General features: G+C 41.5%; 2 long non-coding RNA genes across 5 annotated transcripts in view; one reads left to right on the top strand and one right to left on the bottom strand.

Annotated features, from left to right (window-relative positions):
* Positions 1-22,842, top strand: part of LOC121395531 — an 81,990-nt gene that overhangs the window by 37,713 nt on the left and 21,435 nt on the right. For all 4 annotated transcript variants that reach the window (XR_005962527.1, XR_005962529.1, XR_005962526.1 and 1 more), the window contains 6 exons: positions 4,931-5,170; positions 6,108-6,189; positions 9,018-9,127; positions 16,142-16,219; positions 16,552-16,646; positions 17,062-17,158. This is a non-coding gene — a long non-coding RNA (uncharacterized LOC121395531). The remainder of the gene's footprint in view (positions 1-4,930; positions 5,171-6,107; positions 6,190-9,017; positions 9,128-16,141; positions 16,220-16,551; positions 16,647-17,061; positions 17,159-22,842) is intronic.
* Positions 22,302-22,842, bottom strand: part of LOC121395534 — a 9,599-nt gene continuing 9,058 nt past the window's right edge. Inside the window, exon 4 of the long non-coding RNA XR_005962533.1 lies at positions 22,302-22,389. This is a non-coding gene — a long non-coding RNA (uncharacterized LOC121395534). The remainder of the gene's footprint in view (positions 22,390-22,842) is intronic.

The raw sequence follows: 22,842 nt of genomic DNA, 5'->3' as shown, positions 1-22,842 counted from the left end.
CTTGGGTTTGTCTGGTTCCTTCCATCAGTCAATTGCACATGTAGCCATGTTAGTCACGTATCTAAGGGAGCTTGTTTTTCCCGATGCTGCTCAGGTAGTGTGATGGGCAGTTGCATCTTGTAAGAGCCAGGGCAGTGTGGCTTTCAGTAGTGCTGCACATGGTCTGCCTCTTGTTTCCATTGTATTTATGTAAATAAGAAGAGACAGGGTATTCTGTCTTCAAAATGTCATCTAGCAGAGGATGGAAGCTGGTTTAGCGCTTGGTGTATTTATTGATTTGCAGATTGTGTGTTTCTATAGTTGCAGAACCCCATAGTGAAGTAGGGGGATGCTTTATATATGACATATCTTCCATACCTCCCTAAGATGTAGATAACCTAATGAATGACCTTGAATTCAGCCCACATGCCTTTCTATGATGTACCCCACTTTGAGAGAATTGCATAGTCCTGCTCTTATACCTGAACAGAAGGTACCAAGGCCTAGTAAAAGGAAAACTATACCCCTCAAACAATGTATTTTTTGTTGCATAAAAGCGCTCATATTAAACCCTTCTTCATGTAAATAAACAATTTTCATAATAATATACTTTTTTAGTAGTATGTGCCATTGGGTAATCATAAATAGAAAACTGCCATTTCAAAAATTAAGGACCGCCTCCTAGGATAGTATGATTCACGGTGCACATAAACATACCAATCAAGCTATACTTGTTAGGTCACAATTAACAGACAGAGTTCTGTCTTTTGCTTCCACACTTCTTCTTGTTAGAGTTGTTGTATTTCTGGTCAGGTGATCTCTAAGGCAGCACAAAGACCATCACGAAATGGTGGTTCAAGGCAAGAGATGTAAAAGGACAAAATTGACTTAAATATATATACCAGTTTGGTAAGATTCATTAATATGCCATTTAATTTGATATAAACTGTCTGTTGCTCAATTATTAATTTTGGGGGTATAGTTTTCCTTTAAGCAGTGTTGGCAGCAGCCAGTGCACTGTAGGGTTATTGGGGTCCCCCCCACACAGTTCATCTGGGGCATATAAAGCAGAGGAGGTGTCAGCCCTGGGAACTTGATGGTTTGGTGCCAACTTTCTGCTTGGAAAGGTCACTACCTGTGAAATAGAACGTCAAGCTCTGGGGCACAATTAGCCCAAGAAGTGAGGTGGCTACCAGCTTGGGGCAAACCTTGTATGCAGATTCAAGAACGAGAGTAGTTCTGTCGTTTCTGCTTCTACTAGAAGTCAATTTTCGTGCACTTTTATTCTCCCCCCTTATATATGTGTCACTATAGGGGAACTAAATGATAGGGGAGCTGCAGCACTTTCCACAGGTTGGTAATACAGAGAGCTGAACTAGCTTGATGTAAGAACAGAGGCCTGGACTGTTGTCCTTTCCCTCAGCTCCTCAAAATGCCACTGCCCCTCCCAGGTTGGGCAAGTAACTGACTGGGGGATACTAATTGTAATATATTGCGCTGTCACCTTAAGCTAGGGACAGCAGCTGGTCACATGTTCTCTTCTTCCTGTTCCTATGCTGAGAGTGTGTGAAAAAGACTAAGCCACCATTTTGCAGTGTGCTGTTATATATGTTGCTGTGTTAAACCTGACAAGACACTAATGATGTGCAACAGCTACTTCTGTATATCCCAGTGCCCAGGTCCCTTCCAGGGTCACACTCTGCACACTGATCAGGGTGATTATTGAGATATATATTCTCGTGGAGACTGTGGGGCAGAGCAACGGTGAAATGGATCTGCATGGGCAGCACTCTGGGTGGGAGACTGGTGCTTCAAGGAGGATGTATTGGTCACATGGGCAGTGATTTCAGCAGGAAGAATGGCAAGTGCTAACACCCAGGATCTCCTTGTAACAGGTGCAGCTCGTTTCCTGTGTAAGGGATACAGTGCCCACCCACATTGTATGTAGCCAAGATATGCCCCTGTTTCAGGAGAGCCACAACAGCAAGTTGATCACTGCACTTAGCAAGCTCCACCTACCCACTGGCACTGCCGTCACTGCACCGAGGGAGCTCCTTGTCTACCCACTAGAACTGTCCTTACTGCGCTGGACATGCAATCCTCTTATATTTACTGGTGGATTTAATACAAGAAGAGCCTGTCTTCCATTGTACAGTGGACTGTAGCGGCATCAATATAGTGAGCAGGATGAATCCCAGTGTGTATTTGCTCCGGTTGGTATCATGGCATTCTAATCCTGAGGAGGAACTCTGAGCAGCCTCTTTTCTACCAGAAGTGGCCTACCCACATGATACTCTAAGCAGCCTGGGTATAGGCCTTCAGGGCCGGACTGAGTATTAAAATAGGCCCTGGCATTTCAGGTACACAGAGGCCCAATCAGCCCAACAGAGGCTCAAACAGCCCTCATCAGCCCACTAAATACTGACTTAATATGGCACCTTATAGCAGCCCCTCTGGCATTTGCCAGAACCCACAGATTGCCAGTCCGGGGCTGTAGGCCTTACTAGGGTAAGGTAGGTGTCACTCACTCTTTCTTTTTTATATATATATTTAGAACCTCCTCTGGAATATACTAAATTACTGCACTCCTACTGTCTCCCTCACTATCCCAGCTCAGCCACACCCCTACTTTCTCAGCTCAGCCACACTTCTACTCTCTCCTTCACTATCCCAGCTCATTTACACTCCTACTCTCCCTCAATATCCCAGCTCAGCCACATGCCTACTCCTCAAAATGAATCAACCTAATGAATTCCCTGACACCATCTTTGGGAATATTCGGATACCCGACCCTATATTTGCCACTAGGTGGGGCTGTTTAAATAGGAAAAGGCGCTTGCACACAGCTGCTTTGAGAAGCCCCTCTGAATAGGAGCTCTGAATAACCACCCCCAGCTCCTGGTAATGAGTAGTTGTTAATAACTTAGTAAGAACTGTGCCATAAAATTGCCCCTACCTGTTTTTGCGATCAAGAGGGAAGAGGCGGGGTTATGCCTATAAAGGTGTTTGTCACATTTGTAATTACATCCTGATGAAGGGAGGTTATACTCCCCGAAACGTCGATGTTGGTGGTGATGTAAATTAATAAAGAGGGGGCACTTTTAGGGCTGTTAGTAACGACTGTGCCATAAAATTGCCCCTATCTTATACAGTATGTCTACTAGGGATGCACCGCATCCACTATTTTGGATTCGGTCGAACCCCCGAACCCTTTGTGAAAGATTCCGCCGAATACCAAACCGAATCTGAATCCTAATTTGCATATGCAAATTAGGGGTGGGAAGGAGAAAACATTTTTTATTTCCTTGTTTTGTGACAAAAAGTCACGTGATTTCCCTCGCCGCCCCTAATTTGCATATGCAATTTAGGATTCGGTTCGGTCGGGTAGAAGGATTCGGCCGTATCTGAATCCTGCTGAAAAAGGCTGAATCCTGGATTTGGTGCATCCCTACTGTCTACACTAGGCACCTGCTTCAGTACAGATCTTTCAGTAAAACAATAAAGTCCTTTAACCTTTTTGAATAGGATGCCTATAATCCTGAATATTTTTTAGGAGTCAAGATTCCTAGAAATAATTATCAATGTCCCTATAGGTACCATGATCTACTGCAAAAAGAAATCTCACTTTTGGTTCAACACCTACAGATCAAATGCCCTGCTTTAAATGAAGAGATTTTCTAGAAATGCTACCTGTGCTATATGGTTTGGCCTAGAAACCCCCCATGTTGCATATCTGGTGTATAAGGCAAGGCTGATATGTTGGCTTTTATACATGAATTTTGGTTCCTTGTGCTCCTCTTCCCACCCCCCTACCCCCCGGGATCACATTTCTCTGAGCTCTGAGAGTCCCAGATCTATGGGGCAGGTGCCACAGTGACAGTGCCAATCACAAATTGAATTCACAAGCTCTAAACTTTGTGCCAAGGTGGAATCCACTGAACATGGACTATGTCTGGTAAACATGAAAGGGAGGGTAGGGATTATATAAATTACATAGCCAGGGCAGGTGCAAGTTGTGAGAATCCAATGCATTGTCTCTCCTCAGGGCAGCCAGTTAATACTATTCCCTTGATTACTAGACTGTAATAAAATTACCTGGTGGTCTAGTGGTGCGGCGGCGTGGACGGCCGCCACGCCGCCGCGCTCCTGTTCCGGCCTCCAGCACCGGCGCCATCTTGGTTCTCTAGGGCGCGCGCGGCGTGCCTTAAAGGTACAGGCGCGCTGGCGCAATTACGCCAGCACGCATTGGCGCACGTTTTGGCACGAAATTCGAATGTATTTAAAGCCCATTCTGATCCCCAGCCAGTGCCCGTGATAGAACTTGTTTCTAGTGGTTTCCTGAGCCTTGTGCATCTGATCTGAATCTCGTCTGTCTGATTATCCGTGTTTGACCTTGCCTGTATCCTGACTATTCTGAAATCTGTATCCTGACCCTTGCCTGCCTACGACAACTCTTCCTGCTTAACCCCTTGATTGACAACCCGGTTTGACCCTTGCCTGCCTGACGATTCTGATATCCGCCTGCCTCGACTCTGCTTGTCTGACGATTCTCTTGCCTGCTCCATTTGTACCGTGACCTTCGGCCCAAAAGACTCTCTACCTGCCGTGCCCCTCTGCTAGCCAGAACATCTCGCTTTGTACCCCTCGTTAAGTCCAGGTGGCACCCAAGTAAGCTGAGGGCTCCTCCCGAAGCCCAACAGTGGTCACACTACTGGTGAAGCCGAGCCGAGACCAGGGTACTTAGCACCTGTTCTGGTATTGGGTGCCGGCCGTGACATAGACACAGTTCTACGAGATACAGGTAGTTATGCCCCCCTACTGTAGTAGGTCCAGGATGGCACTATGTATAGGAGGCTATCCACTCCAAATTGAATACAAATAATGGGTTTCTAAAAGTAACTGTGTTTAACATGGCAACAGTTGGGTTCAAAGACACTGTGTTTCCTTCCAGCCAGTCCAGTCAAACAGAGGAGGAAGGCTTTACAGGACCAACAGGACTCAAGACCATGAAGCCAAGAAATTGGGGGTACTAGCACTGAGGGCTGAACCGTCCCTCTACTTGACCCCTCTACTGCCTTGTAAGGACACGGTGGAAGAGCAGATCCAGAGAACACAACTAACAGCCTCTCCCAGTCCTAGTAGGGGCAGGAAAACACAGGACACACCAGGAATGCATATAATGCACAGAGAGGTAACTTTATCACAGTACGCAAATAGGGTGATAAACTATTAAAGCTTTTTCTTCTCCACTGTCCTACTAGTAGCAGAAGCAGTAGAAATACAGGAGGGAAATATACATTTTGGCAAGTATACATTTCTTCCTGTCCCTGCCCCAGTGAAGTTTACAATCTAATTCGCTGTCACATTCCCACTAGTCCTTGTCCATTGGAGCTTACAATCTATAGTCTGTATAACATTCCCATCGGTCCTTATCCCAAAAAGCTTACAATTGAAGGCCCCTATCTCATTCCCATTAGTCTATGCCTAGTGGAGCTTACAATACATGGTCCCTATCACATTCCCACTAGTCCCTGCCCAGTGGAGCTTACAATCTATAAGTTCCCTATTACATTCCCACTTATCTCTGCCCATTGGCACTTACAATTTAAGGACCCTATCACATTTCCATAAGCCTCTGCCCCAGTGATGTAGTAATTCTAGGTCCCTATCACATTTGCATCTCTCCCTGCACCAGTGAGCTTACAATCTAAGGTACCTATTCCATTCCCATAAGTCCATGCCTAGTGGAGCTTTCAGTCTAAGGCCCCTATCACATAACCCTGCCCCAGGGATCTTACAATCTATGCCCTCTATTACATTACCATCAATCCCTGCCCCTGAGAGTTTACAATCTAAGGTCCCTGTCCCAGTGCAGCTTATAATCGAAAGCCCCTATCACAATCCTATCAGTTCCTTACCCTGTAAGTTTACAATCTAAGGTCCCTATCACATTCTCATCTGTCCCTGTTCCAGTGAACTTACAATCTAAGGTCCCTGGAAATATTCTAGGTAGGTAGAATTGGGCCAAGTAGTAATTCTGTTTCCATGTGATGCCTTACTATTCCACACATATTCTCTCCCATTCTGCCCAAATCCCTGGAAATAATCAGTCTTTGTTTGTGTGCCAGGGGGCTCTTCGGAGAAGTTCATCTCTGCACAAAGTCCACTGGCCTGAACCTTGTGGTGAAAGTTCTCAGCAGTAAAGATCGGGTAAGGATAAGGATGATGAGGAAAAATAGTGGCAAAGTAAAACCAAAAAGAAGTCTATATAAATTAATCTGCATTTTTACCCTGACATATACTGTATGTTTTGAGAAACCATACAATTCATCACTCTTTTAGACCTATGTTCCCTATATCTCACTTTTAGTCAGACTCATATACTGCGACCCATGGTTGTATGCCAGTAAGTAGCTCAGAACCCCCCATGTAAATGTGATCCTTACTTTCAGCTCTAACACTTCCCCTGTTGTTTTGGAGGAGAAAGAATTATTTGTATGGTCAGTAAATGCATCTCTTTTTCCCCCCCACATCTGACCAAGCTCACAAGAAGGTCTCTATCCTCGTGTATTGGAATTTCTTAAATGATACCCTAGGGCAGGAGTGCCCATACATCTACATCCATAAAAGCATTGTTAGCATTCTGTTCCATCGAAAATACATAAATACTGATTTATGGGAAAATGTATAAGCTCTCTGTTTGTTTATGATAGCAGCTGCAGTATTAGCTTGGTGTGACATCACTTCCTGCCTGAGTCTCTCCCTGTTCACTTATAGCTCTGGGCTCAGATTACAGCAGAGAAGGGAGGGCGGGGGGGGGGAGAGGAGCAAACTGAGCATGCTCTTGCCCGGGGCAAGGAGGTTTAAGCTGAAGGCAGGAAGTCTGATACAGAAATCCATGTGTACACAATAGAAGGAAAGAAATGCAGTGTTTCTTTTGACAGAGGACTCACTGCAGCACTACTTTGAGGGTTTACTGGTATATTTAGGTGGCCCTTTCTTATAAGGCTTACTTGTTTTTACCTTTCCTTCTCCTTTAACATAATAAATATCATGATAAACATGAAATATAGGAGGGTGATTTAGTCAAGCTGTTGGTTGACAGTGTCTTGAGATCTATTGATCACCAGCTAAAGGTCTACAGATAGATCCTGATCTACCTTTTGGGCACCTCTGCCCTAGGGTTAGTGTCCAGGAATAACTGTAGATAAAATACTCAATACCTAGCTAAGCAGGATTGGATCTCTCTATAATGTGGATAAAAAGCGATACAGAAAATGGGATTACAGTATTTGTATCTCATTTCTGTTTAAGGGTGGAGGCAGACGGGGAGATTAGCCAGCGACAAATCTTCTCTACTGGGGGCAACTAATCTCTCCGAACTGCCTTCCCGCTGGCAATGTGGATTAAACGCGATACATAAGATGGTATTATCTGTACAGCTATGGGACCTGATATCCAGAATGCTTGGGACCTGGGGCTTTCCACATAAGGGATCTTTCTGTAATTTGGATCTTCATACCTTAAGTCTATTAGAAAATCATGAAAAAAACATTAAATAAATCCATTAGGCTTGTTTTGCATCCAATTAGGATTAATTATATATCTTAGTTGAGATCAAGTACAAATTACTGTTTTATTATTACAGAGAAAAAGGAAATTATTTTTAAAACTGAATTATTTAGATAAAATGGAGTCTATGGGAGATGGCCATTCTGTAATATGGAGCTCTCTGGATAATGGGTTTTCAGATAACGGATCTCATACCTGTATCTTATTTCTGTTGAAGGGTGGAGGCAGACAGGGAGATTAGTCGCCCAGTGACAAATCTTCTCTACAGTGGATGATTAATCTCCCTGTAATGCCTTCATGCTGGCAAGAATACGAATCACCAGTGGGATGGCACACAAATCGCTTCAGATTTCCGAAGTTTCCTTGAGCGACAACTTCGGGTGACTTTGTAAATATGAAGGCATTTGGAGAGATTAGTCGCCAGCAGTCGAGAAGATTTGTTGCTGGGTGATTAATCTCCCCGTCTGCCACCACCCTAAAAGATATTTTATTGTTGATTTTGTCTATTAAAATATGATTACCGACAGTGGTGGACTCTCTCCTGATATTGGAATCCAAACCTAACAAGTCGGTTTGTTCCCATAGCCTGATTTCTCACTTTATCAGCCACCCCTCAAACTCCTTCTCCTTAACCAAAGTGGAGTGGATCCTCCGAAAAATCTGAGGGAATGGCTATATATGTTTCCTAGCTATTTTGGATGGTGATTGCTAGATTTCTCTCTTTCTCTTTTGAATCCCAGTTGTACCTGCCCTCAAGGACGAGATCAAGAAAACAGGATCTGTTACAGATCTTGATATGATTCCACTATTATACAAACTGAAGCCTGAAATAAATATATTTAAGTACAGTATATCCCTAGACCCTTTCCATATAATTGGAATATTATCAATGTTGTTCTTATGTAGGACCAGGTTTGCTCAACCCTCATCCCGAGGAATGCATGGACATAAGGACTGAAGGCCTTTATATGCAGGACATGATATATTGGTGGATAGTGATTCGGCATCAACTGTGTGCCACAAATAGTCTGCACCTCATTGTGTAAATGCAAAATGTGTTGAGAATCTTTCAATAAGAATTTTATCAGTTACATAGTTTTGAAGGTGTAAATGTACATAGTGAGAAAAATTGTCTGTCAGTCCATCCCTGCTATGATAGGGAAACCAGGAAGGTTAATGGCATTTTTGTGAAAGACAATATCCAGGGAAAAGAGATGTATTTCGTGGGAATCTGTTCTCCATTAAAGTACTTCTTTCTCCTCCAAAACAAGTGTAAGAATTGGAAGAAAGGATCAGATGTACATCTGGGGTTCAGAGCTACTTACTGGGGTGTGACTGTGGGATGCAGTCTATAAGTCAGACTTAAAAAAGCCAAAAAGTGAAAATCAGGGAACCTAGGCCTACAAAAGTGTAAGGATTCTCTAGGTCTTTACAGTATCTTACCATGTCTCTTTATTTGGGTTTAGGAGATGCCTTTAAATGAAATCCAAGTGATGAACCAGTTGGATCACCCTTATATCATCCAGATGTTTGATGAGGTGGAGATGCCTAATGAGATCTTTTTCATTCTAGAATAGTAAGTGGAGATTATTGTTTCACCACTAGTTATACAATGGTTGTTTATATACTTGTGCTTTCCCTGCCCCTGCTGATGATGTCGGAGAAGTGGCTGCCCAGGTACATAAATCCATATTGTGGCCTGAGTAAGGCACAGGTTGGGTTAGGTCAAAGGATGATAAACATTCAACAGCGCATTGCTAGTCCAGACCCGTTTTGTTCCCTTTCACTTTCTCTTCTTGACCATTGTGCACCCACCATATTATAGCTCTAAACCTTTTCTGCTAAATACTCCAGGAATAAATCCATATCCTTAAATCTGCCATCCAGTCCCAATAACTACCCATCCAGGCTTTAGCTCCATCTCTTATTGTGTCCCCCCCCCAGGGTGTTTGAGAGATGAGAATTACTAGTTAATGGAGGTGGATGCAATGGTGTATGTGCACCAGTACTGTGAGGGCATCTTCTACATGCATCAGATGTATGTCCTACATCTTGACCTCAAGGTAATTCATCTGGGGACCTGGGGCAGGGGCGGGGGGTAACATCACAAGAGTATTTTGACCATACAATGACTGAGGTTGAACTGCCATATCTTCCTTTTGACTTTCAGCCACATTGGGTAAATTTACTATCCCCTGTGAAAAGTCTCCTGATCTCACTATGTATGGAGGTTTCATAAATCCAAGTGGATAGATACAAATTCTGTAGTGATTAGGGTCCAAAGTAACTGCACTTGCCCTTTTAAATGCCTTCTTCACTTTTCAGGTTTAAAATACCAACAGATGCATATTTTAAAAGTCAAGTCCAATCAGCACCTTATATAGGGCTGCCATCTGTCCAAATTTCACCAGGACAGACCCAAACTAGGAAATCTGGACAGGACATTGAAAACAATGACATGGCGATTAGCCAATCGAAGATTGCCATGTCATTTTTCTTGGAATGCAGTGTGCTTCTCCCGCCATGCAAAGTGCTTTTTGTTATGACCAAATAACTAAATTTTTGTCTCATCAGTCCAAAACACTTTGTTCCAAAATGACTGCGGCTTGTCTAAATGAGCTTTTGCATACAATAAGTGACTCTGTTTGTGTTTGCGTGAGCACAGAAAGGGCTTCTTTCTCACCACAGATGTTCCCTGTGCAAATTGTGCTGAATTGTAGAATGATGTACAGATTCACCATCTGCAGCAGGATCTTTGAAGGGTTGTCTGTAACCATTCTCACAATCCTCCGCATATGCCGCTCCTGTATTGTTCTTGGCCTGCAAGACCTGGGTTTTACAGCAACTGTGCCTATGGCCTTCCATTTCCTGATTACATTCTTTACAGTTGAAACTGACAGTTTAAATCTCTGAGATAGCTTTTTGTAGCCTTTCTCTAAACCATGATACTCAACAATCTTTGTTTTCAGATCTTTTGAGAGTTGCTTTGAGGATCCCATACTGTCACTGTTCAAAGGGGCAGCACAACTTGCAACTGGACTCCTTAAATACTGTACTGTACCTTTTCTCATGATTGGACACACCTGCCTATGAAGTTCAAGGCTTAACGAGCTTATTTGTTGAAAGTGGAATAAATTATTATGCAGGCTGAGAGGGGTTCCCAAACTTTTTCATATGACTGTATGTTAGTGTGGCTAAGAGATTGGTATAAAGAGAAGGGATTTGGGTTTTTGGAGAACTGGGCTGATTTTTCCATTGGCTATAGGCTCTTTGCCAGGGATGGGGACACCTCAATGATGATGGTACAGCTGCTTTGAGGAAGAGGATTGCTAAAAGGATGGAGGAGATGTTAATCTTTGAATGGGGATAGGAGCAGAGAGTACTTCAGGGAAGATAATTTAGATGAGAATTAGGGGAAAATTCTGGTGGAGAGGTGAATATCATATATGGTAGGGATGCCTCCGAGGTACAGACCCCACTCTGTAAAGATATGCATAGTTTAGAGCAAACAAGGTTATCAGTGCCCGAGGATATGTTTAAGCAAAAGTAATGTGGATAAGGCCCTGGGCCAGATGGAATACATCCTATGGTACAGAGAGAGCTTAGTTCAGTCTTCGCTAGGGTCCTATTTCTGATTTTCTCAGATTTATTTTCATCTAGCATGGTACCTATGAATTGGAGGAAAGCTGATATCATTCCAATATTTTAAAAGGCATTACAGTCTCAGCCTGGCAATTATAGGCAATACATGAGATCAATTTGGATTTTGCCATGACATTTGATACAGTGACCCATAAATAACTGCTTTCTATAGTAAGGAAAACAGCCGATTGACAAGGGACGTGATTGTGACATCATACAAGAAAAATATGGGGATACAATCTGGGTCTTTTTTGTTGCAAAGGAGTGTCAAAAGATAAGGATCAAACAAGACATCAAAAGAGGAGAGAAAGTAGGAAACGGAAAACACTGTGTTGCGAGGTGTATCATATCCATAATGTAGACCAATGCGGCTCTTAAGAAGCAATATGTAGTGGAAAAGACGGCAAAAATACAGAACATATTGAATGGGTAAAGTGTGAAGCAAGATTGAGAAAGAAGAATAAAGAAAAAACGGAACAAGAGAGGATAATGGAAACAAAGAAAAAGAAAAAAAGAAGAAAATTCGAAAATATACAACAAAAAATAATTAAAATTAAAAAATAAAAAACAAATAAAAAATAATCAGAAAAAATAAAAATTAAAATAGAAGTATTAAGGAGAATTGAATCCAAAATTGGGTATGAATGAGCAGTAGAGTGAGCTCTATATAAGTCCATTAACAAGGTCCGTGTCTATTGTTAATTAGCTCTCTGCCAACTTTGATCTAATCAAATTAGCTGCAAGGTTACAGGTATAGATTGTGTTGCTGGCAATTTGCAATTCCATTGAATATCACCGCTATTACCCTTCCTCAATGTAGCCGCTGAGCATTCATTACCCATGTGGTAGGGTCTATCATTGTTCCTTATTATCGGAAATATTAAAAGGGTACAGTTGATTGTTAATTAGCTTTCTGCCAACCTAGTTCGGGTGAAATACACCGCATTCCAGGTATATATTGTTTTGCTGGCAATTCACAAGTCCCTTTGCGAATGCCGCAATTACATTTCCTCGATGTAACCTCTGGGCATCCATTAGCCATGTGGTAGGATCAATCGTTGTTCCTTCTTGCCAGGCCTCCAAAAGTCTGGAGGTTTTTCTACTTCATGTGTACTTCTGGGATATACATCGCCTTGTTACGTCACCATTTATAGGAACCATCAACTGAATAAGGTCCGTTAACAATAGTGCGTTCCTTCACTGTCTGGTGATGATGAATGTCAGTAACTTTAATTGTAGATAGTAAGCCGTATATTCGATCATCAGGCATCTATTGGAGTGTGTTGGGAACTGGTCAGACGTACGTTAGATTAGCCGACATCCCAAGTGTGTCCCGTTTTTATTCTGTCGTGCAGGTCCACGGATGCGTGGTCATTCGATAATTCCCATGTTCATGGTAATCTCCGTAGTTGAGGAAGCCAGAGGGTTAACTGAAATCTGTAAAAAATATATACATGGGCGAATAAATAATCCAAAGCGGAAAAAATTAGTGCTGAAAATCTGGAAAAATAATAACACAAATAGACACGAGTCTGGAATAATGGAACTGGAAAAATGGAGTTCACTCAACGTGTGAAAAAATCACTATGGAAAAGGAAAGTGAAAAGTATATAACAAATGGAAAAATAAAAAATGGAAATGAAAAATGAAAACTGAATAATGAAAAAATTGAATAATGAAAAAATTTTGAAAAATGAAAAAAAAAATGTTGGGGTCCACAAAAAATGAAGAATATAAACAGAACTCAGGACAAGAACCGTAGTTAATACAGAGAAAAAAGGGAGAAAACGGAAAATGTAGTTAGAAAGGAGGTGGGGTCAGTCAATCTGGACAGATACACCCCCGGTCACCTAAGATGGAGTGTATAGAAAAACAAAAAATACATGTGACTGTTATTTGGGAAATACTTTACACACTTTAACCATTCTATATGTTCTGTATTTTTTCCGTCTTTTCCACAACATATTGCTTCTTAAGAGCGTTGGTCTACATCAGGGATCCCCAACCTTTTGAACCCATGAGCAACATTCAGAAGTAAAAGGGGTTGGGGAGCCAACACTAGCATGAAAAATGTTCATTGGGTGCCAAATAAGTGCTGTGATTAGCCATTTGATAGCCCCTATGTGGATTGTCAACCTACATTGAGGCTCTGGTGGCAGTACACCTGGTTTTTATACAACCAAAACTTTCCTCCAAGCCTGGAATTCAAAAATAAGCTCCTGGTTTGAGGCCACTGGGAGCAACATCCAAGGGGTTGGAGAGCAACATGTTGCTCATGAGCTACTGGTTGGGGATCACTGGTCTACATTATGGATATGATACACCTCGCAACACAGCGTTTTCCGTTCCTGCTTTCTCTCCTCTTTTAATCTCTTGTTTGATCTTTTGAGACACACAGGGGCAAATTCACTAAGCGCTGAAGCGCCGAACGCTAGCGTTAATTCGCTAGCATTTGGCATTTTCGTTACTGCGCAAATTCACTAACGAACGCTGGCGTAGTTTCGCTAGTGTTACTTCGCACCCTTACGCCTGGCGAAGTTTTGCTAGCGACGTAACTACGCAAATTCACTAACGCGCGCAGTGTACTGAACGCTACCTTTTACGCTAGACTTCCTTCACCACCTCAGACCTGGCAAGCGCAATAGAGTAGATAGGGATTGTTTCAAAAAAAGTCTACATTTTTTCTAAGTCCCAAAAAACGCTGGCGTTTTTTCTTTGTACATTATGGGTGATAGGCTGAAAAAGATCGAAAATGTTTTTTGGGGCTCCCCTCCTTCCCCCTACATTTCCTGACTCATGGCAACTTACCTAGACAGTGGGCACATGTGTAGGGCAAAATAAAATTTTTATTTGATGATTTGAAGGTTTTCTAGGCATTTGTAGTGCTGATACATATTCCTCCATTGAAATTTGAATTTGGCGCCGTATGCAAATTAGCCTTCACTAGCGTAACTTCGCTTCACTTAGCGAATCAACGCTAGCGCAACTTCGCAATCTTACGCTACCCCTGTGCGCAACTTCGGATTTCAGTGAATTTGCGGAGCGCTGGCGAAACTAAGTGTGGCGAAGTGCGGCGAAGCGCGGCGAAGTTGCGCCTGGCACAACTACGAATGTTAGTGAATTTGCCCCACAGTGATACGTTAAATCAGCGATTTAACGTATTAATACATAACTACTCGTGCCCTAAGTATGTAATTAGTAATGTTGTGTTTGTACAAATATTTTCTCACTTTTTCTCAGTATTTTTTCTTGTATTTTTCTTGTATGATGTCACAGTTACATCACTTCCCTTGTCAATCGGCTGTTTTTCTTCCCGCCACACCATGTATTTAATCAGTTTGTTTAATCTCCCCCCTCACTTTGAGAAAGGCTGTTGTATCAGCCGAAACGTCAGTGATTATCCACAAATAAAAAATCTTTTTATTTATCTAAGTCCTGTGAGTGCGATCTCTACAGTTCTCTTATATATATATATATATATATATATCACATTCCAGTGAGTATCCGCACTCCAAGGCAACCGTTATTTTGGCATATATAGCCGGGTTGCATGGTTAAAATATATATAACCACGTATTCAAGGAACCAGCACTCCCATATAAAACTTCAATTGTTTATTGTGTTGTACCAATTTAGATCCAGTTACAATATGTACAGGAGAAAGGTCCTAACAAGGACCGAAACGTTGGACATTGGTACAACACAATAAACAATTGAAGTTTTATATGGGAGTGCTGGTTCCTTGAATACGTGGTTTTGTATATATACAGTATGTTATATATGTATAAAAAATCAATGAACCACCTGGAGAGACACCCAGTGCTGCTGGTCTTATATATATATATATAATATATATATATATATATATATATATATATATATATATATATATGAAATATTATATAAATACCGCACATAAATACCCCCAGAACCACTCAACTAGTTGTGTGGTCCCCAGCCGGCTCATGAAGATCAGCAGTTTCGGGTGTCTCTCCTCCACAGCAGAGTGATGAACATGATGTAGGATTAGTAGGTCATGAGTAAGCATGGCACAGCTACTGCCACATGGAGTGGGGCACAACAGTCTATGCCCACCCCATGCTGGTGCCCTTGCAAGGAAAGAGCAAATATCTCTGTTTTTGTAAAGCACTTGTCTGTAATGTGCAACTTTTCAGCAGTTGGTATGGGGCATGCTAGGTGAGTGAGCTGTGCGGCAGCAGTGCAAGTATTGGGAGGGGATGGCTATTTACCTGCTGTACATACTGGAACTGGATCTAAATGCCATGCTTGTGTGCAAGCTCTAGTTAGTGGCCAGTTGGTGTTGCACTGATCCCTCACTGTATAGCAATAAAGTCTCCATGTCATTCAATTTCAGCCTGTAAGCCTGGCCAGATGTCACTGTTACTATGGGCACCCATAATAAATTCCTGCAAGGACCCACACAATGGCACAACTGGAAACAAGATAAATGTCTTCTTTCAGTCATCACAGGAAGGCTGAAGGATGGGCATCCCATAATATGTCCCTGAGCTGTGATTCAGGTTCCTCTGTTCTTGCAGGGGGTGGGGGTGCAACATCCACCCCCCGCAGCATCACATTGCATTCTAAGTTTGTTGCCTCACCCATTTAAAAATGGCTTCATATTGAATCCACAGGCTGCAGCTCTGATTGGTAATTAGCCATGCTGCCGGCCTCTGAGACGGTTACTATTCCTGTTCATATCCCTGGGGGGCAACTGTTTAAACAGAGTAGTTGGGGGAAGACATAAGACAGATAAAATACACCACGTTTTGCACAGTCTATCTATTGACCCAGTTTTTATTTTTACACTGAACAATTCCTTTAAAGCGTATTAGAAGGGTGTTCTATTTTCAGTTATATTGTGTCTGACAAGGATGAAATTCAGAGTTCTAATATTTTGCTGCACGTTTTTTCTCGTTGTTTTTAGAGGATGGCGATGCCCAGAAAATGGCACCTCCAACAGGCGGCATCCCTGAACTGCAGCCCGCAGCGGCAAAACCTACTGGTAAGCATCTTTATGGGGCATCTTGCTCTTCATTTCAGGAAATTACGGAAAGGCTGTGTCCCATAGACTCCATTTTATCAAAATAAGCCAAAATTTTAAAAATGATTTCCTATTTCTCTGTAATAATACAACAGTAACTTTGTACTTAATCCCAACTAAGATATAATTAATCCTTATTGGAAGCAAAACCAGCCTATTGGTTTTATTTAATGTTTACATGATTTTAAGGTATGAAGATCCAGATTACGGAAAGAGTTATTGGACGTTCCAATTCTCATACTGCATCTATATATTTAGCTATTTATATCTATCTGTGTTTATTTTATTTTAAGGCAGCATTAAGGACTCGGATTTTCAAGCATCACTTAGACATGGGACACAACAGCCAAGCATACGACCCATTAACTCAAATCCCAGATCCTAGCAGGTACGGCCCCCGTGACAAGTTCACTTAAGTCTAGTTGCATAACATGCATTGTAAATCCAAATAGTTATACATTATCCTCTCCTTTTGCCAGTTTACCAAAGAAGCAGATCTTTGTCCAGTTTGCTCACTATTGCCCACCTATGAGATCAGACATGGGCTTTTTTATTGTGCTCGTCCTTAGACTGCATACACAGGCCAAGGAATTTTTTGGCCAAGTGGAGTTTCAGCCCAGCCAGAACAATACCCGGATAATCAGGAAAATGTAAACATTGTAGCACCATATAAAGCCCAGTAAAGTCTTGCATTAGTGGAAGAGCATGTTCCATTTGGGTAGGAGAGGAGGGTTGGCCAAGGGACCTTGCCTTTAATGCTAGAGTCACTCTTGCTGTTTAATAATTATATTTTCATCTTTCAGGCAACTGGACTGTTTACGGCAGCTCATAGTGGTTCTGTGTGAGTGCTCCCAGCTGCAGGACCTTGTAGAGTTTCCATATGTAAATCTCCATAATGAGGTAACTGCCCATTTCTTTTCTGTCCTGGAGGGGGCACTTGCACAGTGAGCAGATGCTTCACTTTCTTCATGAAGTCTCACTTAAATATGCCTTAGGTAGATTGTAGGTATCATTGAATCTCATGCTCGTACCGTTGACCTAATGACCCACAACTACTGTGTGAACTCCAGTATGAGTTCCATATATACCGACACAACTACAGAAAAGGTACAAGTCCCTTCTCAATTCTCTTCTGGCTAACTGAATGATAGCATTATATTCCTGACATGCCCTGATACCTTCCTGGTCAGTACATGATGCATATGTGACAGCTGGAATATGACAGGAGTAAGACTATATAATATAGATCTATATATAATCCTGTCATTTGTGTATAGCTGTTTGTTTCCCATAAATTTGGGGAGGCCCATTTATCAAAGGTCGAATTTCGAATTCATGTGAGTTTTTTTTTTTAACTCTAATAAATTCGAATATACTCCAAATTTGATTGGGAGGTTATTTAAGAAAAAACAATCGAATATCTAAAACTCGAACTAATATTTTCCGACCTGAAACCTTTAATCAAATTCTACTAAACTCGAACCGAGTTTTTTCTCTGAAAAAAACTTGAATGTCAGGAAGACTATTAACATCTTCAAAGGGACTCAGAGCAGAATTACTTGGTGTATTTATATAGACCTTTCTGATAAAGCTTACTTGGTTTTAGCCTTTCCTTCTCCTTTAAGGCTTTATTGCCTCCTGAACTGAACCAACTGTGCTTGTGCCACTGTGATAGGAAAATTAGTTCTACTGGAGAAGCCATGCACTGTATAAAGGATAGCAATGATGTTTCATTCCCCCAGGCTCCTCTCAGTTGGTCTGGTTCCCTTATTCAGCTATTGACTATCTCCAGCAGACTCTGGGCGAGAATGAAAGTAACTGGCACAATCAGGCTGTTGAGATTACTGCTTTCCTCCCTGTCTCATGTTGAAGGGGTTGTTCACCTTTAAATTAACTTTTGGTATGATGTAGAGAGTGATATTCTGAGACAATTTGCAATTGGTTTCATTTTTTATTATTTTTTTATTATTTGTGGCTTTTCAGTTGTTTAGCTTTTTATTCAGCAGCTCTCCAGTTTGCAGTTTCAGCCATCCGGTCCAAATTACCCTAGCAACCATGCATTGAATTGAATAAGAGACTGGAATATGAATATATTCCTGTCTACCACCCTGTCTCTTAAAGGGCAAGTAAATCCTGGACTAAACATAAACTGCATGGATTAATATCAGGGCAGAGGGGCTGCTGTACTGACTATATATCATTTGTATGGGATTGACTGACCAAACCTCTGACATCAGTGCAGATCAGTAGGACTGGGTCCAGACATGGCTTATCCCCTTCTTATATTTATTCATCCTTAGCACCTCCTTTCACCAATTTCTCCCACCCTGCCTCTTGATTCCACCTTCACTTTTCAGTGACCCTTTTCCCTTGCACTAGAGGTCTCCCTCCTCTGTAATGTTCCCTGGCAATACTATAGAACTATAAAAAATGCAAGAACACCAATGAAATGTGTATTAAAATATTTATTTATAAATTGGATGTTATATTTATGCATTTAGATTAATTTATACTAATTTAAGTTGGGAAGGACTCACATCCATTAGGTTCAAGTTTTAGTATAAAAGGGATCTTCCTATTTAGTAGTTGATCCAGAGGAAGGCAAAAACCCCATCTGAAGCCAGAGCCAATTTGCCTCAGAGGGGGAAAAATTCCTTCCTGACTCCCAACGGGCAATCGGACAAGTCCCTGGATCAACTTGTACTATGAGATTATGTCAGTATCAGAACTAAGAGTTTATGTCAGGGTTTAGAGTAGGAGATGTGACTGGTTGTTGAGTGGAAGGCTTGAAAGATAGAATTTAGAAAGGAAAGAATTTGAACAGAAGAAACCATTGAGGATATCTAGTATAGGTAAATCTAAAAACAACTGGACTTGCTGAGTAATCAATGAAGATGTTTCACTACTCATCCGAGCAGCTTCTTCAGTTCAACCAGTCAGTTGAACTGAAGAAGCTGGCTCGGATGATTACTCAGCAAGTCCAGTTGTTTTTAGATTTACCTATACTAGATATACCATGACCTGGATGAATGAAAATCTTCATAGTCAAACCAATGAGGAATTGGTGTTAGAAGATTGCAGGGGGGGAGGCAAAAGAAAAAATTGGAGAAGAGAATCCTCTGTGTAGGTGAATCATTTAGTGTGTGGTGGTGACTAAATGGAGGTGTAGTAAGAGGGCAAGGATTAAAGGATATTTAAAGAGGAGAAACTCTTGATGATATGTAAATAAAAGAAGATATTGGTGGAGGTGTGTTAGCACATAAGGGCTCGTGATGGAGCTAAAGTTAAATGAAAAGTCCTTGGGTAGATTGGTAATTGGATACTAATGAAAACTAAGGTCCTAATAGTGGAGCTATGGTGTTTGAAAATGTGATGCTGCTAGTGGAGCTGTAGAGGTAGATATGAATGTTGGAGCTATGGTTCTGTGAAATGTAGATGCTTAAGGCAAGATGCTGGAGTTGTAGTAGTCTGCAAAAAAAGGAAGATGGATGAACTATGGCACCTCAAAGTGAGGTGGAGATGTGTGCGGGTGGAGTGAGGTAAAATGAAGCAAAGACACCACTGGTGGAGATGTGGTAGTCTGAAAAGAATATGATCATGGAGCTACAGGAGGAGATAAAGTCCCGCTGGTGTAGTTGCAGGAATCTTGAAGTTACCACTTGCTGAACTTCATCAGCTTGAAAGGAGATGTTGCTGGTGGAGCTGCAAATGCCACTGGATCTGTATGAGAAAAAAATATCAGTCAGTAATAGATCATCATTAATTCTCATTCAGAGGCATGGCATTTATGGACAAGCCTTATTCATTAGGGGTTCCTCATGTTAGGAAGTTTTTTCTCCCAGACTGATGCTCCTTTTGGAAATAAATGCACTGGCTATGGGAATAAGAAATAATGCCTGAGCCTTCTCAATCACATTCTACCCTGTTGTGTTATTGTGTGTGGCTGCTGCAGTGAGGCTAATGTCCATCAGCACAGAAAACCTTGATTTTGGGGAGGATTGTGACCAAGAAATGTAAACTTGAGCATCTTCTAGCCGAAACCCACCTCTTGTGCACAGTGAGGATTCGGGTCCTACCAATGTAGACACCCACCAGGTAGCAGGGGATCAAATTGTTATTTGTCTACCAGCTGAGAACCATTGTACTGAATGGAGATTGGACCTTACCCTGTGGATGTTTCTTTTTCCTTGGCTGTGATTTAGGAAACTCATTCTGGGCTGTTGTTATTGGCCCAATATCAATAACAGGAGAAGCCTTCCAGGGCCATTTGCAGAGCTGCTTCTTGTTCTGCCGATGTCTGTGTGCAGAAGTCACAAGCACGCCCGCAGCTTTGAGAGAGCAACTCCCTTCAGTCCTGTTATAGGGAAAAATCATATTTGTGATTCAATGAATACTAATTAGAGCTTGCATATGATTCATAAACAAAAAAATAAAGACTGAAGACCAAATGCAAATTGTCTTACAAGGCCAATGTCACCATTATACTAAAATTTAATATTAAGTACCCCTTAAAACATGTTTATTATTCCCATTGCCATTATAAATAAACCAACTCTTGCAGCTGTTGAGTTACACTGTAAGATGGTGCAGTCGTATCAATATAATGGATTCCCTCACCTTTCTTGGCCGGCAAGTTCTGCAGAGTCCGGAGAATGTTCTTCTATCTCAGCCCTGAACGATCTTCTTAGGTGGTAGTTGGGTGACGAAATGGGTGCTGCAGGAGTTTCTTGAGCACTCCCCTCTCTCCGAAGGATCCTTTTTCAGACAGGACTCCAAGAAGGACACAAATGCTGTGACCTGGAAAACCAGAGATTTTAGCTTTAGCTAGCAAAAAAAATCCCCAGATTTCCAGATTCCAGAAGCTTTTACCCCAGTAACATTAGCTATACCCCAGAATATACATATATTTGCAGTATATCTGTCTATTGTCTATCTATATATATCATCTATTTATCATCTATCTATCCTCTATCTATTTAAAATATCTATCCCTCTATCTATCGTCTATCTATCATCTTATCTATCGTATATTTTTCTATCACTCTCTCATCTAGCTGTCTGTCTGTCTGTCTGTTCTATCATCTATCTATCTATCCATCCATCCCTCCCTCTCTCTCTCTCCTTCTATTTACCCAGTAACCATTAGCTATACCCCAGAATATACATGTATTTCTTGCAGTAATTCTGTCTATCTGACACGAGCTGGGAAGACTCACCAGTGTTTTGATTTGAAGCTTCGGTGGTTGGGCTTCAATTATCAGGTCCTCAACTGGATATTTCCCTGTGTATGCTGAAAGTGAAAAACATATACATCAGGTCCATCAAACATGTCTAGAAGTTATTTATTTAATCTATAGAAAAAGTTATTTTTTGCTGGAAATAGCAAATCATCCCAAATTCCTCCCATTCTGATATAGAACCTCTGCTGCTCAATGTAATAAAATAAAGTAGCCACAATTGTTGTGATTCACTTACGTGGTTCTCCCTCAGCCATTTCGATGGCGGTTATCCCCAGCGACCAGATGTCACACTGCAAAAGACACACCAAAGAGCATTAGAAGGAGAGAATTGGGTTATGGGTGTTTAATAAAATCTAAGTAAAAAGGCTGCACTCTCTTTTAGAAACATATACATATATTATCATGGGTGCAAAAGTATGCAATTATGGCCCAAAACAGAACAGAAAACACTTCTAAAATAGCCCCAATGCACCCCCTAGTAATGAGACACACATGGTATATGTAAAGTAAAAAAAATGCCTTTATTATATATATAAAGTATATACAGCAATTATACAAACAATACAGCTACAGTACATAACACCCAGTTTCACATATGCAAAAATGAGCAAATATATTAAAGCAGACACATTGTGCCAAAAGTTAAGAGACCAACGTTTCGGAAAAACTCTTTTCTCTCCATGAGAAAATAACTGCTTCTATGTCCCATTAACACTGATAAGTAACTGCTCCGTGTTGTTACAAGTATATAAGTACACACATACTTTGGTGTCGTACGCCAGGCGCTGCCCTTCTGCCTTATGGCCTCGGGTGCCATCCAATGTGGAGTCCCTTCCGCTTCGTGGCACAACCCAGTTTGCGGGTCCAGGTCCCAGCTGTGTCCAAAGTCGACTCATGAAATGACAGATAAATCCATTAATGGAAATGACTTGGTTTAAACCACAATAGATAGACCTGAAATTATGAACCCTGACTCCATATTTCACAGAAAGCTCACCACCTATCCACTTTATAACTGTAGTTTTTACTCACTGAATTAACACTTTGGGCCGTCTCTGTGAGCATGATGTTCGGTGCTCTTGATGTTTATGAACGGCCCGGTTCTTGTGGATGTGGATGCAGCCCTGGGGAGATGAGATTAGGTTATAAAGAACTATAACAGAACATAAGACCTAAAATTCAAAAGAGATTGTATATATAATTGATGGCAATTAAAGAAGAGTCCTAAGGGGTAAATACTGCCTTACTTTAAAACCTCTTGCAGACATAGCCATGCCAGGTTCCTTCAGGGATTGGGCCATTGGTCTTACGATGGAGGTTTTTGTAGAGAGCTTCCACACAGTA

Source organism: Xenopus laevis, chromosome 7L (assembly GCF_017654675.1).
Source record: "Xenopus laevis strain J_2021 chromosome 7L, Xenopus_laevis_v10.1, whole genome shotgun sequence".
In the NCBI taxonomy this organism is placed as follows: domain Eukaryota; kingdom Metazoa; phylum Chordata; class Amphibia; order Anura; family Pipidae; genus Xenopus; species Xenopus laevis.
Note: the sequence above shows the minus strand (reverse complement) of the source record. Positions and strands in the feature narration are given on the sequence as shown.